At 39.9% G+C, this 21,193-nt stretch overlaps 2 long non-coding RNA genes across 3 annotated transcripts; both read left to right on the top strand.

The window, feature by feature from the left end:
* The first annotated feature begins 3,435 nt into the window (after nt 1-3,435).
* On the top strand, nt 3,436-6,441 carry LOC132605067 (uncharacterized). Of its 2 annotated transcripts, XR_009569007.1 has the most exons (4): nt 3,436-3,572; nt 4,475-4,525; nt 5,600-5,684; nt 6,293-6,441. It is a non-coding gene; the product is annotated as an uncharacterized LOC132605067 (long non-coding RNA). The 2 variants fall into 2 exon arrangements; XR_009569008.1 differs by lacking the exon at nt 6,293-6,441 and having other exon boundaries at nt 3,438-3,572; nt 5,600-5,715.
* A 3,703-nt stretch (nt 6,442-10,144) lies between these two features.
* LOC132605066 (uncharacterized) lies at nt 10,145-14,005 on the top strand. Its single transcript, XR_009569006.1, has 4 exons — nt 10,145-11,150; nt 11,810-11,881; nt 12,784-12,834; nt 13,909-14,005. It is a non-coding gene; the product is annotated as an uncharacterized LOC132605066 (long non-coding RNA).
* The last annotated feature ends 7,188 nt before the right edge of the window (nt 14,006-21,193 follow it).

Here is a 21,193-nt window from a genome sequence, read left to right as displayed (position 1 = left end):
TCGCACGATCTTATGAAGAAAGAAGGTCATTCATTCCTAAAATTCCCGTAGCCTCCTGTTTATAAGTGTGGCGCGCAACACACCCATAAATAAGACTATACTAGACACGGCTCATAGACACACCCTAGGATAGAACTGCTCTGATACAACTTTTGTCATGACCCAACCGGAGGGCCATGACGGGCACCTGGTGCTAAGCCACCCGGGCACCTCTTAAAGTACATTTTCATTCACATCTAGGTGATCCACATGGCTTACTCATAATTTACATACATCAATAGTGCTAATCTCGTTGGGCAACAACACATTTATATTGTCACGACCCAACCCCGTAGGCCATGACTAGTGCCCGACTAGGACACTCGTATACATACCTGTTGGATATAGTCAAACTGAATCTAAGAACAACATGGAAACTTGCAAAAGAACTCCAAGGTTCATAATGTCATCACACATATATATATATATATATATATATATATATATATATATATATATATATATATATATATATATATATATATATCCAGATATACTGTCTCCTGAGGAGTCACAACTAATCAAATCATTAAAACGATACGCAAGCCGACAAGGTTGCCACTATATGTAAATATCATACGCAAGCCGACAAGGCTGCCGCTATAGACGAACATCATATCATAACACAACGTATAGACATAGCTGAACAGAACTTATACACAACCCACACATATGTCTACAGACCTCTAAGAGTATCGATAGCGAAATATGACGGGACAGGGCCCCGTCGTACCCCTAGATAACATATACATATACATCATAAGATCTGAACCAAAATTATAGACTCCGGAACAACGGAGCTCTCCAAAACAGCTGAGTAGAAGTCATATGCTGAAGGGTCACCAAACTAACTATCTGTACCTGTGGGCATGAAACGCAGCCCCCCCGAAGAAACGGGGTCAGTACGGAATATATACTGAGTATATAAAGCATGAAATACAGTAACAAGGATCATAACTGAAATAAGGAGTACAAAAAACAAGTACAACGTCCAGAATACCAAAACACTTGCCCTTTTGAAACATAAATCATGCATGTCAATATCGTATGTCATACCCGGCCCATTATGGGACTCGGTGAACATGGTCGCCACCCGATCCTTGGCGCCATAACACAACATAACTCCTTAAACACATCATAACGCCATAACACAGTATAACTCCATAAACACATCATAACGCCAAAACACAGCATAACTCCATAAACACATCATAACGCCATAACACATCATAACGCCATAACACAGCATAACACCATCATATATATATATATATATCATATTCCTGCCCTCTAGTGAGGGACTCGGTGAACAATGCAGTGAAACTGTGCACGATAACATACCCGGCCCGGGACTCGGTGAAAGACATATTGAGGCATGCACGAGCAGAGTAGTGAGCAACCATATGCAATTTAAACATTATCAAGACTCAAACAGAATAAGAAGAAGGGATTAACACCTGAGTATCAATAGCGGCAATCATGTCAAATATCCCTCGAATGTCATCATAAATAATATCAAAAGAGCCTTAGGAATCATAGACATATGTCAATATAGTATGGAATAGCTTATAGAAGTCAAGGACATTAGTTATCGTAGAGTTTCTAAGAATAGGAGCTTATATATATCGACTACTATCCAACGTATAGAAAACTGAAGAGGGAAGCTCAATCATTTTAAGAGTTCTAACATCAAGAAGTGAATAAGAATCATGAATCACACTCGAAACTTATGAATAGAATTACCCCAAAGCTCATATCATTCGTCACTTTAATCTAAGACATGCCAAAAGAAAGAAGGGACAACTTTACATACCTGCTGAAGGTTATTCGTAATCTCGTTCGCTTCGTCGTCCTTTTAGCCTATTTAATATACAAGTAACGCTATCGTTAGTAACTATACTTCCTAGCTCATAAATTTGTGACCAATCGCCTATAGAACTTATTCTTTAACTTATACTTTCTCGATTCGGGTTTTTCATTAGTTAAGGACTTAATGGAAATCGGGCAGCATTTCCCCAATATATTCACCTAGCCCGAATTTCTGATTATCCTCCTGTTATCACAGAAATACCAACAATGACAACAATAGCAATATTCATATAGAATCCTTACAATTCAGCCCATAAACAACCCTAATAATCCAATAACCCTTTTTAATCCTTTTCAACCCACACTTTCGTATAACAACGATTTCATGCAATTTCTTACTTCCAATTTCATCCAATCCCATTTTAATCCTTCCATTACAACACCATCAATACAATTATACTACAAAACAAGAAAATCTTACCTTAATTTTCTCGGAGGAATTTTCTACACTTAATTGCTCTAATTTCACAATTTCTTCTTCCTCAATTCAATATCCAATGTTGCTATCAGCTCCTTGAACTTGCACATCACTTGAAATTTTAATCAAAATAGCAACAAAAATTATTTTTTCCTCCATCCATGGCTGGCCGAGAGCAGCCATGGAATGATCCTCTCTTTCTCTCCTTTTTTAGCTTCACTTTGAAAAAAATGAAATTAGGTTGCTAATTGTTCATCAAACTCTTATATATATATATATATATATATATATATATATATATATATATATATTTTGTCCCATAAGTTGACACGTGCTACCCCCCCCCCCCCCCCCATGACTCATCAAATTAATTTGTTCAATGGTTTTTTATTTTTTATTTTTTATTTTTGGGTGGGGCACACTTCTATTAATTAAATTAATTAATTTTAATAAATCATTAATCCTTACTTAATAATATAATCACAATTAATTAGTCCCTAATTTCAAATAATATTTCTACACTAAATAAAATTTATAAACAATTTGTGTACTAATTAAAATTGAAAATTAGAAGCTCCTATTTCATGTCCGAAAATTCCCAATACTTTCTCAGGTGTTCTCTTATTTAATTATGCCCTTCACATACCTCTTCCATTTGTCGTGTTATATCCCGTGTTTTCACACATTTGGAAAAATTTGAAACATATTGGATTTTTGAGAAATAAAGTCAAATTTGGTTTTTAAGTAACATAAGAGTTGTGCATGAAAGAATAGGGTCATGGAAGTGTGGGACAAGGTTAAGGGTAATTTTGGAATTTTAGAAATTAGTTTCGGGAATTATGCAATGTGATCTATAAGTTATTGGGCCAAAAACATTTGAATGGAAAATTGAGGCCCAAAAGTAGGGCATGGCCGGCCATGGGAAGGCCCAAACCCATGGCCTTATAACATTTTTTCCATGTGGTTAATTGACTAATGGACCATATTGTATTATATATGTGATCTTATCTAGTAAATTCTAAAGATAAGAAGCAAGAAAATAAGAAAAGCAAGAGCAAGAAGAGAGAAGGGTTCGGGTGACCCTAAGGAAAATTCACCATTAAAAATATTGCTCTAAAAATTCTTGTCTTGTTGAATTTCTACTAAGTTTAGTACCCTTGTTAACTTGGTGTAGTTGGTTTGGAGAAAGGAGACCTTATTTCATCAAAGTGAACACAAGTTCAAGTGAAGAAGACTTGAGGAAAAGGTGAGAATTTATTCCTTATTCTTGTGTTATAAAGTCTTGTTGTGTTGTAGCATATAGAAATGTGTTGATTGTATGGAAAAATGGAAGTTTGTAAAGTGGGTTTGGAATATGATGTGTAGCCGTGTGTATGTATAAATTGTATAGCCATAATGTGTTGAATTCATGTTATATTCTAGTTATGGTTGTGATGAAATGCATATTGGGATTGAAAGTTGAATGATTTAGTTGAACTTGCCAAAGAAGGCTTGTGGCCGTGACCTATGTTGAAGTTGGGATGGAAATGAATTAAGTTATTTAGGGTGTTAGTGTGTTATTATGATGTTTGCAATGTAAATGAAGTTAGAATGATATAAGTTTGTATTGAATTAGAATGTAGAAACTTATGTCGTTTTAGTATGACTTTCCGACATTAAGGAAATGAAGTAGTTTGGTTGTTAATTGTGATGATCATTGATGAATTTGGAAGTTGGAAACATGTTATGAAGTTGTATGCCAAAGATTTGATGTTTTGCATAAGTTATGACTTTGACAGAAAGTTGTATATTATGTATATCGAGTGTATAACTTGAGGAAAACGATATGAAATGTTTCTAGAACTATATGGTGATGATCTTGATTGTTGATGAATGTGAAATTATTGATATTAGTTGAAAGTTGGGTTGAAATGAAGGTTATGTCAACTTGTTAGAAAGATGACTAGTTGAAGGATATTTGTGTTTTTAATGTTCGTTGTTGATATTGATGTTGTCGTTTGGGTTGTTGTTGATGATTTCTAGCCGAGTTGAATTCTCGGGGTGCTATATGTATAGGGGAAGTGCTGCCGAAATTTCGGTAGACAAATATGCATTAAGTTGAAACTTTGGTATTCATAACTCACAATTGGTAAACTTGACCAATTACAGATTTTTGACGAAACGGGAAGTGAGTTTGGAAAGGCGTAAAGAGCTTGAAAGGTATGTAAAGCAACCCCAATTCTTCCCTTGGCATGCCCTTAGTGTGTTAGGGTCGGATCCGGGCCTCGAAAGACTTCTTGGCCCTCGGAATCCGCAAGAGAAATTCTCCGTTTTTCCTTCAGTAGAATTGAACCATTTTGGTATGCTTTTCTTGAAATTATGCAATTTTGTTCTAAATTACTTGGAAGGTCACAGAATGTTTGTAGAACCTTTTTAGGTGACTCCATAAGCTTGGAGGGCATAATTTGAGCCCGCCGCCTTGTTTGTCCCGAGGCGGGCCCACTATTCCCGGTTTTGCCCTTAATGTACTAAAGCTTTCTTTTTAAGCAATTTTTGAAAGAAACGTTGTGACTATCCTTTTAATTACTTAACGAATATTGTTTTAAATACTCTATTAAGTCTTACAAATTATTCTGACAACCGGAATGACTTCGGGAAGGTTATATTTCTGTAATTTATTATGATATCCGAAATGCATCTATTATGATCCCGTCCAACTCCATTGGATTTGTTTGACTTTGATACGCTTCATCGAGTCTTTGAAAATATCTATGGTAATTTTAAATTGCATTAGTCTCTCACTACTCCATTCGTGGATGCCCCAATGTTTCCCACACTGAGCCCGGGCCAGGATATGTTGTCAAGCGTGATCCTTTGCATTGTTCGCCGTGCCTCGATGTGAGGGGGCAGGTATACGCGTACATGGGTTTGTGGAGTATGCTGTGCCATGTACGCTTGTTCTGATATGATTTACTATGGCCATCTGATATGACATATTATGTTACGGGGTTATGCCCCTATTCTGATTCTTCTGTGATGTGGCACCAGCGTCGGGAGGGTGGCCACGTTCTGTCTGCCGAGTCCCTTGGCAGGGGCCGGATTTGATATGACATATGTTTCTATACACACTCCGCATGTTTTGAAAATATATATCTGATACTTTGTATTTTCTGTTTACTTTCTGTACGTTCTATACCAGTTATGATTTTGTTTCTGCAACTCAAGCTTTACATATTCAGTACATATTTCGTACTGACCCCCTTTCCTCGGGGGCTGCGTTTTCATGCCGCGCAGGTACTGACGATAGGTTTGCCGATCCGTCTGTCTAGGATATCTTTTCCGCCATTTGGAGCGCTCTTTTATTCAGAGCCATCTTTTGGTACAGTCTGTCACTTCTATATGTGTATATTTTCGTTCATGGGTACGGCGGGGCCCTGTCCCGCCATATGATTCTGTTGGTCCATTTAGAGGTCTGTAGATATGTTTGTGGGTTGGGATCTTTCTGTACAGCTGTGTGTATATGTTGTGTTTGGGCGATCCCATTCGCCGCGGCGGCCGGTCCGCATATATTTAAATGTTACTCTGTTGGCCCTGTGTGGCCTTTGTTTGTATTTTCTGCGTGCAGGGTATATGGGATAGTCCGTAAAACAAAGGAAACTCTGCCGAAATTTTTCTGGAAATTATCTAAATTGGAAATAAAGCCTTGTCGGCTTCTGCTATATACTAGAATGTGTTTGAGTGCCCAGATCGGGCACTAGTCACGGCCTACGGGGTTGGGTCGTGACAAAAGTGGTATCAAAGCGGTTCGTCCTCGGAATGTCTACAGACCGTGTCTAGTAGGGTCTTGTTTATCGGTGTGTTGTGCACCACACCTATAAACAGGAGGCTACAGGGCATTTAGGATACTACCCTTCTTTCTGTCTTAGATCGTGCGATAGAGCTGTGTTATAAGGATGATTCCTCCCTAACGAATTGTTACATTTGCAGTTATGCCTCCAAAAAAGGCGACAGCGGCCCAAAAGGCCAATGCAGCAGCTGTGGGAGAGACTAGTCGGGCCCAGAGGGTTACCAGGGCCCATGCTCATATTGCTCATGATGTTTTGCCCCCGGCAGAGGGCTCTTCCACACCGCCACATGTAGAGGAGATTGGAGCAGCAGCAGCTGCAGGTCGAGGGGCGGCTCCACCGCCAGCACCCGCAGTTCCAGTACCTCAGCCTCCAGCTCCACGGCCAGGGACTGAGGATCAGACTATGAGAGAGGCAGTCCAGCTATTGACCAGACTTGTGGCAGGACAGGTTCAGGGGCACGGATTGGGAGGTGACCGAGCATATAGGCTTGACAGTTCGAGAGCTCGTGAGTTCTTGACTTGTGGCCCTCCAGAGTTCTTCGGGACAAAGCCCGAGGAGGATCCTGAGGAGTTTATCAGGAAGATGCGGCGCACCTTACATTTGATTAATGCTTCTGCGACAGAGTCAGTCACATTGGCTTCGTACCGGTTGTATGATGTAGCGGCTAATTGGTACGAGTCATGGGAGTTATCCAGAGGCGACGGCGCTCCCCCAGCAGTTTGGGATGATTTTTCTCAGGCTTTTCTTAGCCATTTTCTGCCTCCGGAGTTACGGCGGGCCAAGGCTGACAGATTCTTATTACTGAGACAGAGGGGTCGCAGTGTTCGAGAGTACAGTATGGAGTTTGACTCATTGGCCTGATACGCACATGCTGTGGTAGCTACTATGGCTGACAGGATGCACAGGTACATTATGGGGCTGGACCGTTATTTTGTCTACAATTGTTTGGTATTGGCTGCTCAGCCCGACATGGATATTGCCCGGATTCAGGCGCACGCCCAGGGCATGGAGGACCGGCATAGGGAGCGTCAGCCTGATAGGAGTCAGGATCGGAGACAGCCCAAGAGGGCCAGATCATCTGGGTATTCTGGAGATTTTCGGGGCAGACAGCCTCAGCAGCAGCAGCAGCCTAGCAGACATCTATCCCAGCCGGCACAGAGCGCACCTCCACAGCCGACAGGTCGCAGGTTTGATAGCCCAGGGTATTCAGGAGTAGGTCAGAGCTCCAGGGCTTCAGGTTAGCGGACAGATAGGGGTTCTGGTCAGACGAGGCCACCTAGGCCTCAGTGTTCCTATTGTGGTAGATACCATCCGGGAGAGTGCTACAGAGCCACCGGTGCATGTTTTTCTTGTGGCCGTCAGGGCCATTCTGTGAGAGATTGCCCGTATAAGGGTAGTGCGGGTGGTGCAGCGCAGCCTACCGGATCATCCGCCGGGTCTTCATCTTCATCAGTGGCTATGCGCCCTACGGGGCCAGGTACTTCAGCACCAGCGGGTCGCGGCAGAGGCCGTGGTGGAGCTTCTGGTACTAGCGATCCTTCGAACCGCATTTATGCTCTGTCCAGCCGCCAGCATCAGGCGGCATCGCCTAATGTCGTTACAGATACATTATTGGTTTTCTCTCGGTCTGTGTATGCATTGATTGATCCAAGTTCGACTTTGTCATATATTTCGCCTCTGGTTGCTAGTAAAATTGGTATAACGTCTGAACCTATAGAGCCGTTTGAGGTAGCCACACCGATTGGGGACTTTATTGTAGCGAAACAGGTATATAAAGACTGTTCTGTAACTGTATATGGCCGTGACACTAAGGCAGATCTGGTGGAGTTAGATATGATCGAGTTCGATGTTATTATGGGAATGGACTGGCTAGCCTCCTGTTATGCTAATGTTGACTGCCAAAATAAGGTAGTTCGTTTCCAGTTTCCTGGGGAGCCAGTTATAGAATGGGCCGGTAATACAGCATCGCCGAAAGGTAAGTTTATTTCATACCTTAAGGCGAAGAAAATGATCAGAAAAGGTTATTTTTATCATCTGGTTCGGGTACAAGACTTGACAGCAGAAACGCCGACTCTTCAGTCAGTTCCCGTGGTTAATGAATTTCCGGATGTATTCCCAGATGAGCTTCCAGGCCTTCCTCCGAAGCGGGAAATAGATTTTACTATTGATTTGCTTCCAGATACTCAGCCGATATCTATTCCCCCGTACAGAATGGCACCGGCAGAATTGAAAGAACTGAAAAAGCAGTTGAAGGATCTATTAGAAAAAGGCTTTATCAGGCCCAGTACTTCGCCTTGGGGAGCCCCGGTATTATTTGTGCGTAAGAAAGACGGGTGGTTGCGTATGTGTATTGATTATCGGCAGCTGAATAAGGTAACTATAAAGAATAAATACCCCCTCCCCAGAATTGATGACTTGTTTGATCAGTTGCAGGGCGCCAGATATTTTTCGAAGATAGATCTTCGGTCAGGCTATCATCAGGTACGGGTACGAGAGGCTGATATTCCTAAGACAACATTCCGGACCAGATATGGGCATTATGAATTCAGAGTTATGTCTTTTGGGCTGACTAATGCTCCTGCGGTATTCATGGATTTAATGAACCGGGTATTCAGGCCGTTCTTAGACATGTTCGTAATTGTATTTATCGATGATATCCTGGTTTATTCTCGGTCCGAGGTAGAGCACGCAGATCATCTGAGAGCGGTACTTGGGGTACTTCGTCATCGGAAATTATATACAAAATTTTCTAAATGTGAATTCTGGCTGGCTTCAGTGGCATTCCTGGGGCATATTATTGCAGTTGATGGTGTCCGGGTGGATACACAGAAGATTGAGGCCGTGAAAAATTGGCCCAAACCCACGACGCCCACAGAGGTACGTAGTTTCCTGGGGTTAGCAGGCTATTACCGAAGATTTGTGGAAAAGTTTGCTTCGATTTCAGCGCCTTTGACAAGGCTAACTCAGAAGGGAGCCAAGTTCCAGTGGACTGATGCTTGTGAACGAAGCTTCCAGTTGCTGAAAGAGAAGCTGACTATAGCCCCAGTTCTGACTCTTCCAGAGGGACCCGATGGATATGTTATTTATTGTGACGCGTCTGGTGTGGGATTGGGCTATGTATTGATGCAGCACGGCAGAGTTATAGCTTATGCTTCTCGGCAATTGAAAAAGCATGAAAAGAATTATCCTACTCACGATCTGGAGCTTGCAGCGGTGATCCATGCCCTGAAGATATGGAGACATTATTTATATGGCGTTCATGTTGATATCTATACAGATCATAAGAGTCTCCAGTATATTTTCAAGCAGAAAGAGCTTAATTTGCGGCAGCGGAGGTGGCTGGAGCTCCTGAAAGACTATGATGTGGATATTCTGTATCATCCGGGCAAGGCTAATGTTGTTGCAGATGCGCTTAGCAGGAAATCTATAGGGAGCTTGGCAGATTTACAACCAGACAGGAGAGAGATAGTGCGTGACATTCATCAGTTGGCTAATCTTGGGGTTCGTCTGGCCGATTCTGGAGGTACACGGATTTCTGTCCGAGGGGTTTCTAAATCATCTATTAAGGAAGATATCAAGCGGCATCAATATGAAGATCCTGTTTTGGCTCGATACAGAGACACATCCTATGATAAGGAGAAGACTCCGTTCGAGTTCACTCCGGACGGGACTTTATTATTCAGGGGCAGGTTGTGTGTACCTAATATTGCAGGCCTTCGGCAGCAGGTTATGAGTGAGGCACATTATGCTTGCTATTCGGTCCATCCTGGGTCTTCGAAGATGTACCATGATCTTAGATGCCTATACTGGTGGGATGGCATGAAACGGGATATCGCAGAGTTCGTCGCCCAGTGTCCCAATTGTCAACAGGTCAAAATTGAACATCAGAAACTGGGTAGACTGTTGCAAGAAATGGAAATTCCGACGTGGAAGTGGGAGATCATTAATATGGACTTCATTATAGGTTTGCCTCGCATTCCACGAAAGTATGATTCCATCTGGGTTATTGTTGATAGGCTGACAAAATCAGCCCATTTTCTCCCCGTCAGAACTACTTACTCCGCTGAGGATTATGCCAGGCTTTATATTAAAGAAATTGTGCGACTTCATGGAGTTCCTATATCTATTATCACTGACAGAGGTGCTCAGTTCACAGCGAATTTCTGGAGATCTTTTCAGGAAGGATTAGGGACTCAGCTGAGCCTGAGCACAGCTTTTCATCCTCAGAGTGACGGACAGGCCGAGCGCACTATCCAGACGCTTGAAGATATGTTGCGGGCCTGTGTTATTGATTTCAGAGGTAGCTGGGAGGATCACTTGCCATTGATTGAATTTTCTTATAATAACAGCTACCATTCCAGTATCCAGATGGCCCCGTACGAGGCTTTATATGGTAGGAAATGCAGGTCACCTATCGGCTGGTTTGATATTGGCGAGACAGAGTTAATTGGCCCAGATATGATCCAGCAGGCCGTTGATAAGGTGAAACTTATTCGGGAGCGGCTATTGGCAGCCCAGAGTCGACAGAAATCATACGCTGATAAACGGCGTCGTCCTTTGGAATTCCAGGTTGGTGATTGGGTATTTCTGAAGGTATCGCCTATGAAAGGCGTAATGCGGTTAGGCAGAAAGGGCAAACTTAGTCTGCGTTATATTGGGCCTTATTTGATTGTGCGGAAAAATTGGGAATGTCGCCTATTAGTTAGATCTGCCATCTGAATTGGAAGCGGTACATCCGGTATTCCATGTATCTATGCTCCGCAAATGCATTGGTGATCCCTCCCAAATATTTCCTGCGGATGATATTCAGGTGACGGAGCAGTTATCTTATGAGGAGCAGCCCGTAGCTATTTTGGACCGCCAGGTAAGAAAGCTCCGAAACAAAGATGTAGCCTCTGTTAAGGTGCTGTGGCGTAACAATAATAGGGAGGAAATGACCTGGGAGGCCGAAGAGGAGATGAAGAAGAAATATCCTCATTTGTTCCCAGTGCCCTCAGGTAATTTCGAATCTTTGCTTAATTCCATTTCAATAATGAATGTGTACCACATGTACTGTCTATATACATGAACTCCCCCACAGTATTTTCAAACCCTATAAGATTAATTTAACATTCGAGGACGAATGTTCTAAAGGGGGGGAGGATGTTATATCCCGTGTTTTCACACATTTGGAAAAATTTGAAACATATTGGATTTTTGAGAAATTAAGTCAAATTTGGTTTTTAAGTAACATAAGAGTTGTGCATGAAAGAATGGGGTCATGGAAGTGTGGGACAAGGTTAAGGGTAATTTTGGAATTTTAGAAATTAGTTTCGGGAATTATGCAATGTGATCTATAAGTTATTGGGCCAAAAAAATTTGAATGGAAAATTGAGGCCCAAAAGTAGGGCATGGCCGGCCATGGGAAGGCCCAAACCCATGGCCTTATAACATTTTTTCCATGTGGTTAATTGACTAATGGACCATATTGTATTATATATGTGATCTTATCTAGTAAATTCTAAAGATAAGAAGCAAGAAAATAAGAAAAGCAAGAGCAAGAAGAGAGAAGGGTTCGGGTGACCCTAAGGAAAATTCACCATTAAAAATATTGCTCTAAAAATTCTTGTCTTGTTGAATTTCTACTAAGTTTAGTACCCTTGTTAACTTGGTGTAGTTGGTTTGGAGAAAGGAGACCTTATTTCATCAAAGTGAACACAAGTTCAAGTGAAGAAGACTTGAGGAAAAGGTGAGAATTTATTCCTTATTCTTGTGTTATAAAGTCTTGTTGTGTTGTAGCATATAGAAATGTGTTGATTGTATGGAAAAATGGAAGTTTGTAAAGTGGGTTTGGAATATGATGTGTAGCCGTGTGTATGTATAAATTGTATAGCCATAATGTGTTGAATTCATGTTATATTCTAGTTATGGTTGTGATGAAATGCATATTGGGATTGAAAGTTGAATGATTTAGTTGAACTTGCCAAAGAAGGCTTGTGGCCGTGACCTATGTTGAAGTTGGGATGGAAATGAATTAAGTTATTTAGGGTGTTAGTGTGTTATTATGATGGTTGCAATGTAAATGAAGTTAGAATGATATAAGTTTGTATTGAATTAGAATGTAGAAACTTATGTCGTTTTAGTATGACTTTCCGACATTAAGGAAATGAAGTTGTTTGGTTGTTAATTGTGATGATCATTGATGAATTTGGAAGTTGGAAACATGTTATGAAGTTGTATGCCAAAGATTTGATGTTTTGCATAAGTTATGACTTTGACAGAAAGTTGTATATTATGTATATCGAGTGTATAACTTGAGGAAAACGATATGAAATGTTTCTAGAACTATATGGTGATGATCTTGATTGTTGATGAATGTGAAATTATTGATATTAGTTGAAAGTTGGGTTTAAATGAAGGTTATGTCAACTTGTTAGAAAGATGACTAGTTGAAGGATATTTGTGTTTTTAATGTTCGTTGTTGATATTGATGTTGTCGTTTGGGTTGTTGTTGATGATTTCTAACCGAGTTGAATTCTCGGGGTGCTATATGTATAGGGGAAGTGCTGCCGAAATTTCGGTAGACAAATATGCATTAAGTTGAAACTTTGGTATTCATAACTCACAATTGGTAAACTTGACCAATTACAGATTTTTGACGAAACGGGAAGTGAGTTTGGAAAGGCGTAAAGAGCTTGAAAGGTATGTAAAGCAACCCCAATTCTTCCCTTGGCATGCCCTTAGTGTGTTAGGGTCAGATCCGGGCCTCGAAAGACTTCTTGGCCCTCGGAATCCGCAAGAGAAATTTTCTGTTTTTCCTTCAGTAGAATTGAACCATTTTGGTATGCTTTTCTTGAAATTATGCAATTTTGTTCTAAATTACTTGGAAGGTCACAGAATGTTTGTAGAACCTTTTTAGGTGACTCCATAAGCTTGGAGGGCATAATTTGAGCCCGCCGCCTTGTTTGTCCCGAGGCGGGCCCACTATTCCCGGTTTTGCCCTTAATGTACTAAAGCTTTCTTTTTAAGCAATTTTTGAAAGAAACATTGTGACTATCCTTTTAATTACTTAACGAATATTGTTTTAAATACTCTATTAAGTCTTACAAATTATTCTGACAACCGGAATGACTTCGGGAAGGTTATATTTCTGTAATTTATTATGATATCCGAAATGCATCTATTATGATCCCGTCCAACTCCATTGGATTTGTTTGACTTTGATACGCTTCATCGAGTCTTTGAAAATATCTATGGTAATTTTAAATTGCATTAATCTCTCACTACTCCATTCGTGGATGCCCCAATGTTTCCCACACTGAGCCCGGGCCAGGATATGTTGTCAAGCGTGATCCTTTGCATTGTTCGCCGTGCCTCGATGTGAGGGGGCAGGTATACGCGTACATGGGTTTGTGGAGTATGTTGTGCCATGTACGCTTGTTCTGATATGATTTACTATGGCCATCTGATATGACATATTATGTTACGGGGTTATGCCCCTATTCTGATTCTTCTGTGATGTGGCACCAGCGTCGGGAGGGTGGCCACGTTCTGTCTGCCGAGTCCCTTGGCAGGGGCCGGATTTGATATGACATATGTTTCTATACACACTCCGCATGTTTTGAAAATATATATCTGATACTTTGTATTTTCTGTTTACTTTCTGTACGTTCTATACCAGTTATGATTTTGTTTCTGCAACTCAGGCTTTACATATTCAGTACATATTTCGTACTGACCCCCTTTCCTCGGGGGCTGCGTTTTCATGCCGCGCAGGTACTGACGATAGGTTTACCGATCCGTCTGTCTAGGATATCTTTTCCGCCATTTGGAGCGCTCTTTTATTCAGAGCCATCTTTTGGTACAGTCTGTCACTTCTATATGTGTATATTTTCGTTCATGGGTACGGCGGGGCCCTGTCCCGCCATATGATTCTGTTGGTCCATTTAGAGGTCTGTAGATATGTTTGTGGGTTGGGATCTTTCTGTACAGCTGTGTGTATATGTTGTGTTTGGGCGATCCCATTCGCCGCGGCGGCCGGTCCGCATATATTTAAATGTTACTCTGTTGGCCCTGTGTGGCCTTTGTTGGTATTTTCTGCGTGCAGGGTATATGGGATAGTCCGTAAAACAAAGGAAACTCTGCCGAAATGTTTCTGGAAATTATCTAAATTGGAAATAAAGCCTTGTCGGCTTCTGCTATATACTAGAATGTGTTTGAGTGCCCAGATCGGGCACTAGTCACGGCCTACGGGGTTGGGTCGTGACATGTCGATTCGCTATAATTCACTATAACGCATTCCAGATCTCTACATAGTCATTCCTATAATATTTCCTCCTTCTGTTGCTTCTCAATGTAATTATTTTACGTCGTTGTTTTTGTTCTCCTCTTTATTTCGCAGTTGGTTGTCAGTTGTATTTCGAGCTGTTCTGCTGAAGTGTTACTATCTCTCTTATCTGCATACTGTTCAGTTGTACTGTCATCGATTGATTCGGACTTGTACTCATGGTGCATGTAGTCATGACTCGACTCTTTCTTTTTCTATAGTTACTCCCCTAAGATGATGCATCGTTCACTTCCCTTTACTTTCTAATCTTTAAATAAGATCTTGTAAACGTGCAGACATCCCTCATCGATTTATTAGACTTTACAATTTTTGGAGTATTTCATACCTCCGGTGCTTGTAGACCTTTCACAGACCCCATGGATAAAACGACCTTTCCCAGGGTGTAATGTTATTTACTCCGATAATCTTGCTTTGTCCTGCTGTTACAGCCCGTATGGAAGCTTCAGCATCACGTGTCACTTTTCATCTTTCTTTCAAAGGTTTTTAACTATCACTGGCTTTTAGTTCTTGATCTCGATCTTTAGAGTCGGCTATCAAATAGCGCTAGAGTTCCCTCATATTATAACTTCACTGTCATCCCGTAACTCGCTTGTTCTGATAGTCTCGGTTAAATCATTTCGTAATTTCCCTGAACCTAACTAGCAATACTTTTGGCATATCATCTCGTGTCATTCCTTTACTTTTGACTCAAACTCTTCTATTGCCCCTTTACTCAAATTTGCTATTAGTTCTCCTATCACACATCCTATTAAAATCATTACAAGAGTATGTGTAGGTGTTCAAATCAGCCCGGAAAATACCTTAGCGACGCCACGCTAGTCTTTATGCAGACCCTATATTCTTCTCTTATCTCTTTCCATTGATATCAAGGCTCAATTATGGTGTTTGCCCTCAGTACTAATTATATCTCTGTAGTTTTGCCTCAAACCATCTTACACCTTTCTTTGGTGTACCCAAAATATTGCAACCGCATTGTTGTTACTGAATTCTTACCCTTCTTATCAAGTACTTACTTGGTCTCGTCCTTAGCATACAAATATTCGTAGGTTGCATAGCTATTCTTGTACAATTCGTACAAAGTGCATCCAATCTTAGTCATAGTCTTTCCTTCTTCTGGTTTATTCTGCTCTACTTATCTTATTGTACTAAAACTCACTTGTTGTCTATTTTGTCATACTCCTCTCCTTTCCCTTCTCCTTTGCTACTTATGTGTCACAATATCATTGGCCAATAACTCTGTTGCCAACGTCTTAACTTCTAATCCAGTATAGCCTTGCTATCCCTTATAATATCTTTTAAGTTACTCGTTACCATTATCTTGTCGTATTCTTCCTTTTTATAAGCATCCACCTTCTGATGTCATATTATTCAAGGTCTTTACCAATAATTCTCAGCACTGTCTCAAATATCATCTTGACTTCTATCCAGTTATTGCTGGCTTTCAAATCTTACTAACTTGTCCTAGCAAGGGATCTCACTTGAAGTTAAAATATCCACATTAAATGTGTTGCAGTGTCGATTGTTTTCATCTTACACTTGCATCTCTCTCATCCACTTCCCCCCTTTTGGGTGTACCTACATCATTATCTATTTATATTCTACTCTATGTCCCCATTTCCCATTTCCAAATTCATATGATTCTTTCCAATACAGTTGGTATACTGCACCATATCCATGTCTTCCTTTATATCATCTATAACTTAGATTACCCATGTATGATACCTCAACACAATAACGAGGCGATGAGAACTCTCGATATATAGTATAAAATTTTATCTGATGGTTGGTACTCGAGTAATGTAATTAATATAGCAATTTATCCGAAGCCACATTCCATTCATTCCAATCAGTAATTAGCTAGTGCTTATAGTCGTTTCAAATTCTCTATTCGGTAGCACTTATATTCTAATGATAAGTGTCCTAAGCTTTCTTATAACAATATCTTTATCCCAACGGATATCACATGTTTCCTCTAATAACCTCACAATACATCAGTTGTTTCGCAAATCTACAATCCTTGTCCTGTAAGGATTTCACTATTTTCCGAGGTGAAGTCACATACACGCAGTACTCCTTTATGTCTCATGCTCTTTCATTCTTGTTGTATACCCGACGCTAACTTCTAAATTACTCAAAATCATATCAAAGTCGTCTTAACAGTGGTCTTGGCTTATCACCTTCTCGTCATACTACACCTTAAGTTCGTAGCTATATATTTCCCTTTTATTCTATACTCATACTCAATTAATTACGTCTGTCTTGGGTGCTTCCTTTAGTATTCCTTTCACTTCTTCAGTCTATGTCCATCTTTTATTTTGTGCACGAGGATTCTCATGCTACTCCCGTATCCTTCGGAAACACTACTTCTACATAACCCCTTTCTCATTTTCAAAGTATATTTTGTTCATCCCTATTTGTTCTTATCATACTAGTCATTTCTGGCATTCATTCTGTCCCGTTGCTCATCTTCCTTTAGTTCGGTCTTTCACAATTCTGTCGCTTATATTACTCATTTTCTCAGCTATACATGTCATAACACATTGCTACACTGTAACCCCACTCGCTTTCTTCTTATCTTCTTCCTTCTATTAACTCTTTCTCTTCCTGTGCTCGCTTTCAGTTTCGTTACCACTTGATCTCTATTCTGAACTTTCCCTATAGGACTTTTGTAAGTCTTTCTTATTCGTTCTACATTTGCTTTTCCGTTTCACACTAATCACATCATATTCTTTAGTTACTTCCTTGCTAGGCTTTACTCATTTCTATAGCAATCCTTATGGTATTCATATTACATCCTGTTCGTAATCCATCCTATAACGTAACACTTCTTTAACCTTATTCACAATTCTTACTATGTGTTAATTACGCTCTGTGGACCAGGCATACTTAACCTTTCACCCTTTCTGATCAATCTTATCCTTAATATCTCATAAGCTGTCTTATCAATAAATTTATAATTTGTCATAACTCTTCCTCCTCCGTACTTTTATCTCAATCATACTACTACTCCTTTTAACTGTAAACTCGTCGTAATTTATCCCTACTTATCAGTTCACTCGATACCTCAATAAAATGTTTTGTTAAGAGTTTCCACCTTTTTCTAAATCATCCCTTAGTATCACAAGCCCTTCCGAATCATCCTAGCATTTCATCAATAACACGTGGAACACATGATCCATGACAGCTCACAAGTTTGAGTTTTCCTTCCACGAATTCCATCTCCAATTAGTTGATTAAGAACTAATAGAATGTCACCATGAAGCATTCTCCAACCACCACAAGAAGAAGAATTAGAATCCAACAAGCACCACGGGACTCCTAATGCTTGATTCACATGGTTTACTTCCAGATTTGTTCTTGGGTCATGAACGAACTATTTAGTTCATAAACTACTTGTTGTATGCTTTGTACTCTTCCAATAAAAGTGAAACTTAATTGTTGGACGTTTTTGCTCTTCAACATGAGCTTTTTCTAAGGTAAAATGTGGCTGAAAAGTATTCTGGTCTGTTCAAATGAATTCCAAACTTTTGCTGCTCATATTTGCTTCTTCGAAATAAAATTTCCCAAATAAGAATGATGCCTCTTACAGATGACATAGAGGGTGTCTCTTAAAGCTTTAATCCAATGTGATAAATTTACCATATAGATGTCGATCTCATAATTACTATTATTATCAATTCAACCGTTAACCTTATTTCTCGAAGTCAGACGTACTTGCAACTTAGTCAAATCTTATCATTACTGTTGACACAACCTTTCAAGAATGTTACGAACTTATATCTCATTCTCTTTTTTTATTTCTAGGAAAATTTTGGCAGAGTTTCCTCTGTATTTCTTACTATCCCAAAACCTACACGCAGGAAATACCAACAATGCCTCACAGGGCCAACATATATACGTATATATCATATCGTATCATAGCCACACAGGGCTCCCAATTTCCAGTAAAAAGTATAAAGGTGTCGGAACTTACCTCACATATCGCACCTCAAGACGTACCTGATCCTTTAACGATCTGTCCTGTTATACCTCTCCATCTACCTTCTCTTTTATCCTTCAACTTTACATTTCAACCATATTTCAATATTCTCACCTTATCCGACGTGCCCCTTTTGCACCGTTGCTTACTTGTGTACTTTGTAACTTCCAATATCACCAGTAGTTTTCTTCTGTCAATGTCGTTCTTCAGCTGAAATCAAGGGTTAGTATAAGGAATTTCATTTCCTATGGCTAGGCTCTATCGCACGATCTTTGATATGAAAGAAAGGTAACATCCTAAACGTCCTGTAGCTTCCTGTTTATAGATGTGGTGCACAACACACCGATAAAGAAGACTCTACTAGACACGGTCTGTAGACACTCCGAGGATGAACTGCTCTGATACCACTTTTGTCACGACCCAACCCCGTAGGCCATGACTAGTGCCCGACTAGGACACTCGTACACATACCTGTTGCATATAGTCAAACTGAATCTAAGAACAACATGGAAACTTGCAAAAGAACTCCAAGGTTCATAATGTCATCACATATATATATATATATATATATATATATATATATATATATATATATATATATATATATATATATATATATATATATATATATATATCCAGATAGACTGTCTCCTGAGGAGTCACAACTAATCAAATCATAAAAACGATACGCAAGCCGACAAGGCTGCCACTATATGTCAATATCATACGCAAGCCGACAAGGCTGCCGCTACAGACGAACATCATATCATAACACATCGTATAGACATAGCTGAACAGAACTTATACACAACCCACACATATGTCTACAGACCTCTAAGAGTATCGATAGCGAAATATGACGGGACAGGGCCCCGCCGTACCCCTGGATAACATATACATATACATCATAAGATCTGAACCAAAAGTCTAAACTCCGGAAGAACGGAGCTCTCCAAAACAGCTGAGTAGAAGTCCTATGCTGAAGGGTCACCAAACCAACTATCTGTACCTGCGGGCATGAAACGCAGCCCCCCGAAGAAAGGGGGTCAGTACGGAATATGTACTGAGTATATAAAGCATGAAATACAGTAACAACGATCATAACTGAAATAAGGAGTACAGAAAACAAGTACAATGTCCAGAATACCAAAACACTTGCCCTTTTGAAACATAAATCATGCATGTCAATATCATATATCATACCTGGAGCATTATGGGACTCGGTGAACATGGTCGCCACACGATCCTTGGCGCCATAACACAACATAACTCCTTAAACACATCATAACGCCATAACACAGCATAACTCCATAAACACATCATAACGCCATAACACAGCATAACTCCATAAACACATCATAACGCCATAACACAACATAACACCATCATATATATATATATATATATATATATATATATATATATATATCATATTCCGGCCCTCTAGTGATGGACTCGGTGAACAATGCAGTGAAACTGTGCACGATAACATACCCGGCCCGGGACTCGGTGAAGGACATATATTCCGGCCCTCTAGTGATGGACTCGGTGAACAATGCAGTGAAACTGTGCACGATAACATACTCGGCCCGGGACTCGGTGAAGGACATATTGAGGCATGCACGAGCAGAGTAGTGAGCAACCATATGCAATTTAAACATTATCAAGAGTCAAACAGAATAGGAAGAAGGGATTAACACCTGAGTATCAATAGCGACAATCATATCAAATATCCCTCGAATGTCATCATAAATAATATCAAAAGAGCCTTAGGAATCATAGACATATGTCAATATAGTATGGAATAGCTTATAGAAGTCAAGGACATTAGTTATCGTAGAGTTTCTAAGAATAGGAGCTTATATATATCGACCCAACGTATAGAAAACTGAAGTGGGAAGCTCAATCATTTTAAGAGTTCTAACATCAAGAAGTGAATAAGAATCATGAATCACACTCGAAACTTATGAATAGAATTACCCCAAAGCTCATATCATTCGTCACTTAAATCTAAGACATGCCAAAAGAAAGAAGGGACAGCTTTACATACCTGCTGAAGGTTATTCGTAATCTCATTCGCTTCGTCGCCCTTTTAGCCTATTTAATATACAAGTAACGCTATCATTAGTAACTATACTTCCTAGCTCATAAATCTGTGACCAATCGCCTATAGAACTTATTCTTTAACTTATACTTTCTCGATTCGGGTTTTTCATTAGTTAAGGACTTAACGGAAATCGGGCAGCATTTCCCCAATATATTCACCTAGCCCGAATTTCCGATTATCCTCCTGTTATCACAGAAATACCAACAATGACAACAATAGCAATATCCATATAGAATCCTTACAATTCAGCCCATAAACAACCCTAACAATCCAATAACCCTTTTTAATCGTTTTTAACCCACACTTTTGTATAACAACGATTTCATGCAATTTCTTACTTCCAATTTCATCCAATCCAATTTTAATCCTTCCATTACAACACCATCAATACAATTATACTAAAAAATAACAACATCTTACCTTAATTTTCTTGGAGGAATTTTCTACACTTAATTGCTCCAATTTCACAATTTCTTCTTCCTCAATTCAATATCCAATGTTGCTATCACCTCCTTGAACTTGCACATCACTTGAAACTTTAATCAAAATAGCAACAAAAATTATTTTTTCCTGCATCCATGGCTGGCTGAGAGTAGCCATGGAATGTTCCTCTCTTTTTTTTTTTTTT

This window comes from Lycium barbarum, chromosome 8 (genome assembly GCF_019175385.1).
Source record: "Lycium barbarum isolate Lr01 chromosome 8, ASM1917538v2, whole genome shotgun sequence".
NCBI lineage: Eukaryota > Viridiplantae > Streptophyta > Magnoliopsida > Solanales > Solanaceae > Lycium > Lycium barbarum.
The sequence above is the reverse complement of the archived record's forward strand: the minus strand, read 5'-3'. Positions and strand labels throughout refer to the sequence as shown.